Source organism: Hemiscyllium ocellatum, chromosome 9 (assembly GCF_020745735.1).
Source record: "Hemiscyllium ocellatum isolate sHemOce1 chromosome 9, sHemOce1.pat.X.cur, whole genome shotgun sequence".
Lineage (NCBI taxonomy): Eukaryota > Metazoa > Chordata > Chondrichthyes > Orectolobiformes > Hemiscylliidae > Hemiscyllium > Hemiscyllium ocellatum.
Genome location: NC_083409.1, coordinates 116027373 through 116040231, shown reverse-complemented (window position 1 = coordinate 116040231; position 12859 = coordinate 116027373). Strand labels below are relative to the sequence as shown.

The 12859-nt window shown below is 44.3% G+C and overlaps 1 protein-coding gene across 1 annotated transcript in view; it reads right to left on the bottom strand.

Annotated features, from left to right (window-relative positions):
- The window catches only part of olfm3a (olfactomedin 3a), a 43654-nt gene extending 31226 nt beyond the window's left edge, over nt 1-12428 (bottom strand). Inside the window, exon 1 of the mRNA XM_060830033.1 lies at nt 12364-12428. The gene's annotated coding sequence lies outside the window, so the exon portion shown is untranslated. The remainder of the gene's footprint in view (nt 1-12363) is intronic.
- Between the last annotated feature and the right edge of the window lie 431 nt (nt 12429-12859).

Here is a 12859-nt window from a genome sequence, read left to right as displayed (position 1 = left end):
AGTTTAATTCAGATAAATGCAAAGTGCTGCATTTTGGGAAAGCAAATCTTAGCAGGACTTATACACTTAATGGTAAGGTCCTAGGGAGTGTTGCTGAACAAAGAGACCTTGGAGTGCAAGTTCATAACTCCTTGAAAGTGGAGTCGCAGGTAGATAGGATAGTGAAGAAGGCGTTTGGTATGCTTTCTTTTATTGGTCAGAGTATTGAGTACAGGAGTTGGGAGGTCATGTTGTGGCTGTACAGGACATTGGTTAGGCCACTGTTGGAATATTGCATGCAATTCTGGTCTCCTTCCTATCGGAAAGATGTTGTGAAACTTGAAAGGGTTCAGAAAAGATTTACAAGGATGTTGCCAGGGTTGGAGGATCTGAGCTACAGGGAGAGGCTGAACAGGCTGGGGCTGTTTTCCCTGGAGCGTCAGAGGCTGAGGGGTTACCTTATAGAGGTTTACAAAATTATGAGGGGCAAGGATAGGGTAAATCGGCAAAGTCTTTTCGCTGGGGTTGGGGAGTCCAGAACTAGAGAGCATAAGTGAGAGAGGAAATATATAAAAGAGACGTATGGGGCAACTTTTTCACACAGAGGGTGGTACATGTATGGAATGAGCTGTCAGAGGAAGTGGTGGAGGCTGGTACAATTGCAACATTTAAGAGGCATTGGATGGGTATATGAGTAGGACGGTTTTGGAGGGATATGGGCCGGGTGCTGGCAGGTGGGACTGGATTGGGTTGGGATATCTAGTTGGCATGGATGAGTTGGTCCAAAGGGTCTGTTTCCATGCTGTACATTTCTATGACTCTATGACTCTACTATCATCTTTGTAATCTAGATTAGAGTGGTGCTGGAAATGCAAAACAGGTCAGGCAGCATCCGAGGAGCAGGAACAGCCCTTCATCAGGATTTCTGATGAAGCACTTTTGCTTAAAACATCAATTCTCCTGATCCTTGGATGCTGCCTGACCTGCTGTGCTTTTCTAGCACCACTCTATTCTAGACTCTGATCTCCAGCATCTGCAGTCCTCAATTTTGCCATCTTTGCAATCTGCCTACCAGTCTCCCTGTCTTGCCTCAGAGTAGCCTCGGGCACCATGACACTGGTTTTTCCTCAAGTCATCCACCCTCATTTTAGATGAGTTGCTCACTAAATAGGCATCTGAAATTTCACACCTGTTCAATACCTTTGAGATGTCTGGGTTTCCTGTCAGCATATGATCTAACAATACTCAGTGACACTGACAACACTCCTACCACTGTACTCCAACACTGAAAATGTACTCTCACATTCCAACACTTCAACATTCACTTTCCATTACAGGGCAGCACAGTGGTTCAGTGGTTAGCACTGCTGCCTCACAGCATCAAGGACTTACATTCGATTCCACCTTCAAGTGATTGTCTGTGTGCAGTTTGCACATTCTCCCCCTGTCTATGTGGGTTTCTCCAGGTGCTCTGGTTTTCACCCACAGTTAAGAACAAAGAACAAAGAAAATCACAGCGCAGGAATAAGCCCTTCAGCCCTCCAAGCCTGCACTGATCCAGATCCTCTATTTATTTTCTAAGGGTTTGTATCCCCTTGTTCCCTGCCCATTTATGTATCTGTCTAGATACATCTTAAATGCCGCTATTGTGTCCACCTCTACCACTTCTGCTGGCAATGTGTTCTGGGCACCACTACCCTCTGCGTAAAGAACTTAGACTTAGACTTAGACTTAGACTTAGACTTACAGTGTGGAAACAGGCCCTTCGGCCCAACAAGTCCACACCGACCCGCCGAAGCGCAACCCACCCATACCCCTACCCCTACATTTACCCCTTACCTAACACTATGGGCAATTTAGCTCGGCCAATTCACCTGACCCGCACATCTTTGTGACCGTGGGAGGAAACCGGAGCACCCGGAGGAAACCCACGCAGACACGGGGAGAACGTGCAAACTCCACACAGTCAGTCGCCTGAGTCGGGAATTGAACCCGGGTCTACAGGCGCTGTGAGGCAGCAGTGCTAACCACTGTGCCACCGTGCCGCCCACAGTGCCACCGTGCCGCCCACAAACTTCCCATGCAGATCTCCCCTAAACTTTTCCCCTCTCACTTTGAACATTGTGACCCCTAGTAATTGAGTCCCCCACTCTGGGAAAAAAACGTCTTGCTATCCACCCTGTCTATACCTCTCATGGTTTTACAGGCCTCAATCAGGTCCTCCCTCAACCTCCATCTTTCTAATGAAAATAATCCTAATCTATTCAACCTCTCTTCATAGATACCATCCTCCATATCAGGCAGCATACTGGTAAACCTCCTCTGCACCCTCCATACCAGGCATCCACATCCTTTTGGTAGCATGGCGACCAGAACTGTATGCAGTATTCCAAATGTGGCCAAACCAAAGTCTTATGTATCTGTAACATGATCTGCTGTAAATACACCTATAATGCAGTTGGGGAGGGAGTTCTAGGAATTTGACTCATGATGCTGAAGGAAGAGTGATATATTTCCAAGTCAGGATGTGGAGTGGCTTGGAGAGGAACTTGTAGATGGCATGTAACTACTGCTCATGGTAGTGCTGATGGGTTTGGAAGGTGCTGTCAAAAGGTTTGATTGTGTTACTGCAGTGCACCTTTTATGGTAATACAAAGTGCTGGCACTGAGTGCCGATGGTGGAGGGAGTGAACATATGTGAATGAAGTACCCATCAAAATAGGCTGCTTTTTCCTGCATGGTATCAAGCTTCTCGAGTGTTGTTGAAGCTACATTCACCGAGGCAAATGGCAAGTATTCAATCATACCCCTGACTTTGGAGTCTTGTAGATGGTTGATAAGTTTTGGAGAACCTGAATGTCAGTTACTTACAACGATTCCCATCCTCTGATAGATTCCTTTTGCTATGAAAAATTGTGAGGTGAATCACTTTGGAAGGAGTAACAGGAATGCAGAGTACTGGGGTAATGATAAGATTCTTGGTAGTGTAAATGAGCAGAGAGATCTCGGTGCCCAGGTACATAGATCCTTGAAAGTTGCCACCCAGGTTTTAGGGTTGTTAAGAAGGCATACGGTTGTGTTAGCTTTTATTAGTAGACGGATTGAGTTTTGGAACCATGAGATCATGCAGCTGTACAAAACTCAGGTGTGGCCACATTTGGAGTATTGCGTCCAGTTCTGGCCACCACATTACAGGAAGGATGTGGAAGCTTTGGAAAGGGTTCAGAGGAGATTTATTAGGATGTTGCCTGGTATGGAGGGAAGTTCTTACGAGGAAAGGGTGTGAGGGACTTGAGGCTGTTTTCGTTAGAGAGAGGAAGGTTGAGACGTGACTTAATTCGGACATATGAAATAAGAGGGTTAGATAGGTTGGACAGTGAGAGCCTTTTTCTTCAGATGGTGATGGCTAGCATGAGAGAACATAGCTTTAAACTGAGGGATGCTAGATATAAAACAGATGTCAGATGTAGTTTCTTTACTCAGAGAGTAGTAGGAGCGTGGAATGCCCTGCCTGCAACTGTGTTAGACTTGCCAACTTTAAGGGCATTTAAATGGTCATTGGATAGGCATGTGGACCCGAATGGAATAGTGTGGGTTAGATGGGCTGCAGATTGGTTTCACAGGTTGGTGCAACATTGAGGGCTGAATGGCCTGTACTGTGCTGTACTGTTCTATGTTCTTTGTTCTATATATTCAATTTATATGCAGTGCACTTTTTGATCAATCGTGATGCCAAAATATTAATGGTCGAGATTGCAATGTTATTAATGTCATTGATTTGAAGGAGAGATGGCTGAACTGTCGTGTTTGAGATGATCATTGCCTCATACCAGTGTGGCACAAGTATCAATTAACACTTACTTATCAGCCGAAACCTGATCTTGCTGTATGTGAGTATGGACTAATTCTGTATCTAAGGAGTTGCAAGCAATGCTGAACAAAAGTATTGTTCAATCAAGTCAATAAAAAAATGAGTTGGTCAGGTATTTTACATCAGTTTTCATCATAGAAGATACAAATAACATTCAAGATCACACATTGATGTGTTGGCTTTAATTTTTCAAAATGTTTTAAATTCCAGGGAAGGTTCCTTTATATTGGAAAGTAACAAAATGTAACTCCTTTATTCAAAAGAAGGGAGGGAAGAGACAGTTAGTAGAAAACCATAGGCCAGGTGACTTAACATCTGTCAAAGAAAACATATTGAAAGCTATTATTAAAGATGGTCTAACAGGTCAGTTGGATAAGTTCAGGGTTATCAGGTAGAGCCAACATGGTTTTGTAAATGGAAGTCATGTTTAACTATCTTATTGGAATTCGTTGAAGAAGTAGTTTGTGCTGTGGATGACGGGGAAGCTGTGGATGTATTGTATTTAGATATCCGGATAAGGAGCCACATCAAAGGTAATTGTGGGAAACAAAACCTCATAATGGGATGGGTAACATATTGGCAAGGATAAAAGATTGGCTGGCTAAACAAACAGAGTAGGAATAAATGAATCTTTTTCAAGCTGGCAGGATGATATGAGTGGTCATAAGGGTATGCTGTAGGGATTAGTGTTGGGACCTCAATCCTTTACAATTTAAATAAATGATCTAGATGAAGGAACTGAAGCTATGGTAGCTAAATTTACTGAAGACACAACGATAAGTCATCAGGAGCTTACAAAGGGATGTGGATGAGTTAAGTGAGTGAGCAAAGATCTGGCAAATGGACTATATTATTGGAAAGTGTAAAATTGTCTATTTTGGCAGAAAAATTAAAAAAGGTTAATTATCTAGATGTTGAGAGGTTATAGAGCTCCGAGATGTGGAGAGATCTAGATGTCCTAGTGCATGAATTACAGAAAGCACAGTGAGAGATAAATAAAACTGATGGAATGTTATGTTTTCGTACAAGAAGAATGAAGTGCTTCAGTTATAAACAGCATTGGTGAGGCCACATTTATTTATTTATTGCCATGTGTACTCTGTTACAAAAAGAGGAGGTTGGACAAGCTAGGACTTTTTTCTTTAGAGCGTAGGAGATGAAGAGGGTGTCTTATGGAAGTGTATAAGATTATGAGAGGCATGGATAGTGTGAGTGCACTCAGTCTTTTTCCCAGGGTTAGAGAATCGAAGATAAGACGGCATTAGTTTAAAGTTAGATAGGAAAGAATTAATGGGAACCTAAGGGGCAACCTTTTTACACAGAGGATGGTACGTGTATGGAATGAGCTGTCCGCAGAAGTGGTTGGGGTGTGTCATAGACAACATTTAAAAGGCATTTGGACAGATACATAGGTAGGAAAGGTTTAGAAGTATATGGGCCAAGTGCAGGGAAATGAGGTTCGTGTAGATGGACATTTAGATCAACATGAACCAGTTTGGGCCAAAAAGCTTGTCTCTATGCTGTAGGACACGAGAACTCTGTGGGAAGCTAGAGAAGTGATTGCTGGGCCTCTTGCTGAGATATTTGTATCATCGATAGTCACAGGTGAAGTGTCGGAAGACTGGAGGTTGGCAAACGTGGTGCCACTGTTTAAGAAGGGTGGTAAGGACAAGCCAGGGAACTATAGACCAGTGAGCCTGACCTCGGTGGTGGACAAGTTGTTGGAGGGAATCCTGAGGGCCAGGATGTACATGTATTTGGAAAGGCAAGGACTGATTCGGGATAGTCAATGTGGCTCTGTGCGTGGGATATCATGTCTCACAAACTTGATTGAGTTTTTAGATGAAGTAACAAAGAAGATTGATGAGGGCAGAGCAATAGATGTGATCTATATGACTTGAGTAAGGCATTTGACAAGGTTCCCCATGGGAGACTGATTAGCAAGGTTAGATCTCATGGAATACAAGGAGAACTAGTCATTTGGATACAGAACTGGCTCAAAGGTAGAAGACAGAGGGAGTTAGTGGAGGGTTGTTTTTCAGACTGGAGGCCTGTGACCAGTGGAGTGCCACAAGGATCGGTGCTGGGCCCTCTACTTTTTGTCATTTACATAAATGATTTGGATGCGAGCATAAGAGGTACAGTTAGTAAGTTTGCAGATGACACCAAAATTGGAGGTGTAGTAGACAGCGAAGAGGGTTACCTCAGATTACAACAGGATCTGGACCAGATGGGCCAATGGGCTGAGAAGTGGCAAATGGAATTTAACTCAGATAAATGCAAGGTGCTGCATTTTGGGAAAGCAATTCTTAGCAGGACTTATACACTTAATGGTAAGGTCCTAGGGAGTGTTGCTGAACAAAGGGACCTTGGAGTGCAGGTTCATAACTCCTTGAAAGTGGAGTCGCAGGTAGATAGCATAGGGAAGAAGGCGTTTGGTATGCTTTCCTTTATTGGTCAGAGTATTGAGTATAGGAGTTGGGAGGGTCTTGTTGCCGCTGTACAGGACATTGGTCAGGCCACTGTTGGAATATTGTGTGCAATTTTGGTCTCCCTCCTATCGGAAAGATGTTGTGAAACGCGAAAGGGTTCAGAAAAGATTTACAAGGATGTTGCCAGGGTTGGAGGATCTGAGCTACAGAGAGAGGCTGAACAGGCTGGGGCTGTTTTCCCTGGAGCCTCGGAGGCGGAAGGATGACCTTATAGAGGTTTACAAAATTATGACGGGCATGGATAGGATAAATAGGCAAAGTCTTTTCCCTTGGGTTGGGGAGTCCAGAACTAGAGGGCATAGGTTTAGGGTGAGAGGGGAAAGATATAAAAGAGACCCTAAGGGGCAACATTTTTATGCAGAGGGTGGTACATGTATGGAATGAGCTGCCAGAGGAAGTGGTGGAGGCTGGTACAATTGCAACATTTAAGAGGCATTTGGATGGGTATATGAATAGGAAGGGTTTGGAGGGATATGGGCCAGGTGCTGGCAGGTGGGACTGGATTGGGTTGGGATATCTGATCGGCATGGAGGGGTTGGACCGAAGGGTCTGTTTCCATGCTGTACATCTCTATGACTGTATGACTCTATGACATTATGACTATGGCTCTAAAAGTGAACAAAGTGAATGAGCCCCATTCACTCTGTTCCGCTGTCATCTTACCTGAAAATCCCACCATCTTACCAGAAGATCTGGAGTACTGTGTATGGTACTGGTCATCATATTTACAGAAGGATGTTATTACATCGGGAGCAGATCAGAGGAGGTTTACTGTCTAATATCTGGCTGCAAATGTGTTGCTGGTCAAAGCACAGCAGGTTAGGCAGCATCTCAGGAATAGAGAATTCGACGTTTCGAGCATAAGCCCTTCTGGAATGAGTGGATTGCCTTATGAGGATACGTTAGACAGGTTGGGCCTGTATCCTCTGGAGTTTAGAAGAGTCAGAGGTGAAAATGTGTTGCTGGAAAAGTGCAGCAGGTCAGGCAGCATCCAAGGAACAGGAGATTCAACATTTCAGGCATAAGCCCTTGTTCAGGAATCATTCCTGATGAAGGGCTTATGCTCGAAATGTCGAATCTCCTGTTCCTTGGATGCTGCTTGACTTGCTGCGCTTTTCCAGCAACACATTTTCAGCTCTGATCTCCAGCATCTGCAGACCTCACTTTCTCCTCGAAGAGTCAGAGGTGACTTAATTGAAATGTAAAAGATCCTGACGGGACTTCACCAGGTAAGTGCAGAAAGGATGTTTCTTCTTGTAGAAGAGTCTAGAATTCAGTGTGGTAGTTTAAAATTAAGAAGATGCTCATTTAAGACCGATGATACGAAGCTAGGGAATGGAGAATCATAAGGAAGACACTGAGTGACTTCAGAGGGACATTAACAAGTTGGTTAAATGGACAAACACCTTGTGGATAAATTTCAGTGCAGAGAATTGTAAGGTAAAGCACATTGGTGGAAAAAAAGGGAGAGAATGAATACATGCTCAGTGCCACAAACTTGAGGAGAGTACAGAAGCAGAGGGACTTAGGCAGAGATCTCTGACGGTAGTCAGGAATGTTGAAACAGTTGCTAAGAAGGCTAATAGGATCCTTGGGTTTATAAATTAAGGCATAAGAGTATAAAAGCAAGGAAGTGATGCTACACCTCTACAATCATTGGCCAGATCACATTAAAGTGTTCAGTTCTGGGCACCTTTTTTAAGGAAGGATGTTAAAGTCCTGAAGAGAGTTCAGAGGAGGTTTACTAGAATGATACCAGGAATGAGAGATTTTGTTACAAGATTAGAGAGATTAGGCTTAATCTCCTTGGAGCAGAGAAGATTAAGAGGTAACCCGATTGAGATGTTACAAATTATGAAAAATTTTGACAGGGTAAAGAAGAATATTCTGTTTTCACCAGTTGATATGTCAATAATTAGAGGTCATAATTTCAAGATTGTCAGCAGGAGAGCTAGGATTGAGATGAGGAGAAATGTCACAGAGTTGTTAGGATTTGGAATGCGCTACCAGGGAGCATGGTGGAGGCGGATTCCATAGGAGGTTTCAAAAGAGAGCTGGTTATATATTTGAAAGTGATGAATTTAGAGAGATGTGTAGATCAGGTTGGAGAGTTGGATTAGCTGGGTAGCTAATTTGGGAGCTGGTAACGACAGAGTGGGTCAAATGGCCTCATTCTGTGCCATAAAATTCCATGATTTTTCTCTTGCAAAGGGTTGTGAGTCTTTGAAATTCCTATTTATGCAGAATCTTTAAATATTTTTAAGGCAGAGGTAGATTGATTACCAAAGGGATGAAAGTTAATTGGGAATATGCAGGAATGTACAACTGTCGTTAAAATCAGATAAGACTTTTTTTGATTCTCTACAGTATGGAAACAGGCCCTTCGGCGCAACAAGTCCATACCGACCCTCCGAAGAGTAACCCATCCAGACCCATTTCCCTCTGACTAATGCACCCAACACAATGGGCAATTTAACATAGCCAATTCACCTGACCTGCACATTCTTTGGACTGTGGGAGGAAACCGAAGCACTCGGAGGAAACCCACACATGCACGGGGAGAATGTGCAAACTCCACACAGACAGTTGCCCGAGGCTGGAATCAAACATGGGACCCTGATGCTGTGAGGCAGCAGTGCTAACCACTGAGCCACCGTGATCTAATTGAATAGTGGAGCAGGCTCAAAGGACTGAGAGGCCTACGCTTGATTCTTATTCGTGTGTTCATAGAACATAGAAATGTACAGCACAGAACAGGCCCTTTGGTCCACGATGTTGTGCTGAGATTTAATCCTAATGTAAAATATAGTAACAACCTACGCACCCCTCAACTCACTGCTATCCATATGCATGTCCAGCAGTCGCTTAAATGTCCCCAATGACTCTGCTTCCACCACCACCGCTGGCAACACATTCCATGCATTCACAACTCTCTGTGTAAAAAACCTACCTCTGTCGTCTCCTCTGTACCTTCCTCCTAATATCTTCAAACTATGACCCCTCGTACCAGTCAATCCTGCCCTGGGGAAAAGTCTCTGGCTATTGACTCTATCTATTCCACTCATTATCTTGTACACCTCTATTAGGTCTCCTCTCTTTCTCCTTCTGTCCAGAGAGAAAAGACTGAGCCTAATCAACCTTTCTTCATAAGGCAAGCCCCCGAGTCCAGGCAGCATCCTGGTAAATCTTCTTTGCACCCTCTCCAAAGCCTCTGTACCTTTCCTATAGTAGGGCGACCAAAACTGGAACAATATTCCAAGTGTGGCCTCGCCAGGGACTTGTAGAGCTGCAGCAAAACCTCACGGCTCTTAAACTCTATCCCCCTGTTGATGAAGGCGAAGACACCATATGCTTTCTTAACAACCCTATACACTTGGGTGGCAACTTTGCGGTATCTATGTACTTGTACACCCAGATCCCTCTGTTCCTCCACACTGCCAAGAATCCTATCTTTAATCCTATATTCAGCATTCAAGTTTGACCTTCCAAAATGCATCACTTCGCATTTATCCAGATTGAACTCCATCTGCCATTTCTCAGCCCAGCTCTACATCCTGTCTATGGCGCGCTGCAGCCTGCAGTAGCCCTCTATACAATCGATGACACCTCCAACCTTTGTCTCATCTGCAAATTTACTAACCCACCCCTCAACCTCCTCATCCAAGTCAGTTATAAAAATTACAAAGAGCAGAGGCCCAAGTACAGAGCCCTGCGGGACCTCACTCAACACTGTCTAACGGGCAGAATACTTTCCATCTGCAACCACTCACTGCCTTCTGTCAGCCAGCCAATTCTGAATCCAGATAGCCAAATCTCCTTGTATCCCATACTTCCTGACTTTATGAATGAGCCTACCATGGGGAACCCTATCAAGTGCCTTGCTGAAGTCCATATACACCACATCTGCTGCTCGACCATCGTCGACCTGTCTTGACACCTCCTCAAAGAACTCAGTAAGATTTGTGAGGCATGACCTGCCCCTCACAAAGCCATGCTGACTGCCTTTAATCACACTTGGCTTTGCCAAATAGTCATAAATCCAATCCCTCAGAATTCTTTCCAAAATTTTGCTGACCACAGACGTAAAACTGACTGGTCTATAATTTCCAGCGATTTCCCTATTATCCTTCTTGAAAAGAGTAACAACATTCGCCTCCTTCCAATCCTCCGGTAAAACTCCCATGGAGAGTGAAGAGTCAAATATCCTTGACAGTGGCTTAGCAACCTTCTTTCTCGCTTCCTGGAGCAGCTGAGGATAAATCTGGTCTGGCCCTGGGGACTTATCAATCTTAATGTTTTCCAAAATTTCTAGCACATCAACTTCATCAATCTTGATCTGGTCAAGACTGCTTCCCAGCTCCTCTAAGTTTTCATTCACAACAAGTTCCTTTTCCTTGGTGGAAACTGAAGCAAAAAACTCATTTAGGGCTTCCCCTATCTGCTCAATCTCTACACACAAGTTCCCTCCACTATCTGTGATTGGCCCTACCTTCTCCCTGATCATTCTCTTATTCCTCACGTATGAGTAAAACACCTTTGAGTTCTCCCTAATCCTTCCTGCCGAGCCTTTTTCGTGCCCCCTCCTGGCTCTCCTCAGTCCATGTCTGAGCTCCTTTCCAGCAAGCCTGTAATCCTCTAAAGCTGTGCTAGATCCTTGCTTCCTCCACCTTACATAAGCTGCCTTTTTCCTTTTGACTAGAGGTTCCTCTGTTCTCATCATCTAATGTTCCTTAATCTTACCCCTTCTTACCAGCCTCAGAGGAACAAATTTGTGCATCACTCGCAACAACTGCTCCTTAACTAGTCTCCACATGTCTGCTGTGCCCTTTCTGTGGAACAATTGCTCCCAGTCTGTACTTCCCAACTCCTGTCTGATAGCATCATAATTTCCTTTTCCCCAATTAAATATCTTCCCTTGGTAACTGCTCCTTTCCCTCTCCATGGCTATGGTAAATGTGAGGCAGTGATGGTCACTGTCACCAAAGTGCTCTCCCACCGCGAGATCTGACACCTGTCCTGGCTCGTTGCCGAGCACCAAATCCAAAATGGCCTCTGCCCCTGTTGGCCCGTCTACATACTGAGTAAGGAAACCCTCCTGAACACACCTGACAAAAACAGCTTCATCCAAACCATCTGCACTAAGGAGGTTCCAGTCGATATTGGGAAAGTTGAAATCACCCATAACAACAACCCTGCTACTTTTGCATTTTTCCAGAACCTGCCCACCAATGAGATCTTCAATCTCTCTACTGCTGTTAGGTGATCTGTAGAAAACCCCCAATGCGGTGGCTGTTCCCTTGCTGTTCCTAACTTCCACCCATTCTGACTCAGTAGGCAAACCTTCCTCAACAACCTTCATTTCTGTAGCTGTGATGCACTCTCTGATTAGCAATGCTGCACCCTCTCCTCTTTTTCCACCCTACCTGTTCTTTTTAAACGTTCTAAACCCTGGAACATCAAGCAACCATTCCTGCCCCATTGAAACCTATGTCTTCGTTATGGCCACAACATCATAGCCCCAAGTACTGATCCATGCTCTGAGTTCGTCATTCTTATTTCGGACACTCCTTGCATTAAAGCGTCCACACTTTAACTGATTCTTTTGTTTCATCGTGTGAGAAATGTTCCTTTTAGATTAAATATATCCTAAAACTGTCACATTTGCAACTGACCCCCTCTCAGACATGTAGCTCTGATTCCCACCCCCCTGCAAAATTAGTTTAAACCCACCCGAATCACATGAGCAAATCTCCCACCCAGGACATTTGTACCCCTTCAGTTCAGGTGCAACCCCTCCTTCATGTACAGGTCCCACCTTCCCCAGAAGTTATCCCAATGTTCTATCCCCACTTCTGGCTTTATAATAGTGAGAAGGTCAGTGATGAAGCAGCTGAAGATGGTTGGGCCCAGGACATTACGTTGAGGAACTCCTGCAGAGGTGTCCTGGACCTGTGATGACTGACCCCAACAACCACAACCATTTACTTGAAATTTGTATATTGAACAGAGTCACAGTCTTACCTTCTCCAGTAGCTGGCGGAGTTGCCTGCTTCGAGCATCCCTTGAGCACAGATTCTGCCCTGGAGCCACAACTGTACAAATGCACCGGCCGTCAGGATCTTGCGCGGAGCTGTAGACTTGCCAACCATCCTTAGGGCCAATGGCCTGGGTAAACAACAGGTAAAGGATGGAGGTTCTGTGCCAAAATCTAGCAATCTGGTTTTGCAATGCCTAAGGTGCTGTTGTTAATGTTTCATTGCAATCAGATCACACACTCTCTCAAACTTGATCTGCTATTCTTTGAGATCATCGTTAATCTAAATGGTTGACCCCTTTTGCCCCATACCACAGAAATCTTTTGGGAGCATTTGATGGTTTGAAGATGTTGTAAAATATTAGACAACATTTCCTCTTCACTAATCAGTGAGGCAGAATTGCCAACATGAATGTAGAAATATTTACTTCCACATTACTTGATGACATCTGGTTTAATAAGTTCAGATGTTCAGACAATGTC